The following is a 2113-nucleotide window of genomic DNA, read 5'->3' on the forward strand; positions in this document are numbered from 1 at the left end:
TAAGCAAAAAACAACCTCCACTTGTAGCAGAGCATATGGTAGTTGTCTGGTTTCCATCTCTAAGGACTTTCTCCTTTGAGAACTGTGTGATGGCTAGGAATTTCACTCTTATTCATTAGCTTAGCCCTTTGGCTAGAATTACCCATATATGCAATCAAGAGTAATGTCCATCAGATTCTATTCCCCTGGGAATTTTAGAGAAAAAGAAGACAGGAATTAGTGGAGTTTTGCTAATGGCAGGACTCAGAATGATTGGATCCTTGAATTTTGCTGCCATTGGCTTTGCACTTCCCCAGGCCAGGAGATTTCTTCCCCCACTCCCTTGAAGTCCCTACGTTTCCCCTGCATCCTTCCTATCAATCCATCTGTCATTGGTGATGCTAGCCAGTCACTTTCTACTGAAAGAATCCAATATTTGATTCACATTATATTATTATGTTAAAACAAAAGTAAACTTTATGGAAAAGCCATTGCTATTGGTATAATATATAGTAAAAACAGGCCAGCTATAATTTACAATCATATATTGAAAAAGAAAGAAAATAGTGAGATTTGGTTCAAAGAAATTTATCAACTCCGATACATATCTATAAACTATAGTCAGTTTAAGAATATGAACTTTTTTTTTAACATGGAAGAAGGGGTGTAATAGTACATATAAGGAAAATCAATAATTGCTGTGATCCAGTCAACACTATTTATTTCAAATATATTCTAACTGAAAATTTCAGAAGAATAAATTTTAAAAGTTCATCTGCTTTGTCATATTAGTACAAAACAATATATTTTATGTAAATTTATATTTTGAATTATCTTAGCCATAACTCATCAGTTAACCATAATGATGTTGGTTAATATAACCTCAGTTAAGCAATTTCATACAATCACAGAGAAGTGTCCTTAACACAAGTTTTTTCTTTTCGTCTTAATTGATTTTTATTAAAATTTTTATTTGAGAGTTTACAAAGCCTATTGATCCCATCTTTTATTTTTAAATAAAATTTTCGTTTCATGCTGGTTTACTTATAAAGTTTATATACATTGTTTTCACACCATATCTTTTCCATTTACTTTACCCCCCTTCCTCCATCCATCAAATTGTGCAACTCCGTGATTAACAAACCCCATCCCACTCCTACGCCTGATAACAAAAGCATCTGCTCCCCTCTCCCCTTTGGTTCCTCATACTTAACCCAAGTTTTTAATCAAGATTATTGCTAAGCCAAAATAACTCTCCAGCATGCAGCTCCAAGACCTGTGAAATTGGATCTATATTATAACAGCTTCCTTTGAATTTGACAAATACCTTCAGTGAAAATTCAAGGGCATCTAAAACAGAACTATTTGCCCAAATGTATCTCAACTTGACCCAAAATGCAACTTGCTCTCTGAAGAACACTGGAGTGTGAGTCAAGAACAGATTAATAGTAATCTCTCTGTCTCCAGTAGAGACTTGTACTCTGTCTACCAGCTGTCATCAGAGTTTGCTTCCTGTGACATTTGGTTTTATGAGCTTTGAAATCAGAGAAATAGGTATAGTCTGTAAGGTATAGGTATAGCTATAGTCTCTAAGTCTATAGAGACTAATGTGTAGGTCACTCACAACACAAACTATTATTATTGCTTAGTATTGTTAAGTTAGCTTCTACCTTTAGCAGCCCTATATTCAACAGAAAAATACCATTTTCACAGTCTTCACCATGCTCAATATCATTGAAGTCACTATAAATTGATTAATCTTTTTGAAGGCCTTTCTTTTGCTGACTTTCCACTTTTCCAAACAAGATACTCATTTCCTGATAGCATGCCCAAAATACATTATGCTGACTGTAATAACTAAGTCACAACAGGACAAATACTGCACTCAAAAAATTGGACCAACATGGAGGAGGAGTGGGGAGATAATCAGGGAAAAGTGAATGAATAATGAACACTGCATTGGAACATAGGAAAGGAGGAACTGTTGAAAGGAATGTATGATTGATCATTATATGTGACAATAATCTGAAACAAGATGTATGTTGCAAAGTGGACTGGGGGTGGTAGAAAGGAGGAGGAGGGGGAGGGAGGAAAATGTGCAACAGTGAATGAATGAATGAATGAAAACCCAATC

This window comes from Elephantulus edwardii, unplaced genomic scaffold, assembly GCF_000299155.1.
Source record: "Elephantulus edwardii isolate Elephantulus edwardi_28Jun2011 unplaced genomic scaffold, EleEdw1.0 scaffold00040, whole genome shotgun sequence".
Lineage (NCBI taxonomy): Eukaryota > Metazoa > Chordata > Mammalia > Macroscelidea > Macroscelididae > Elephantulus > Elephantulus edwardii.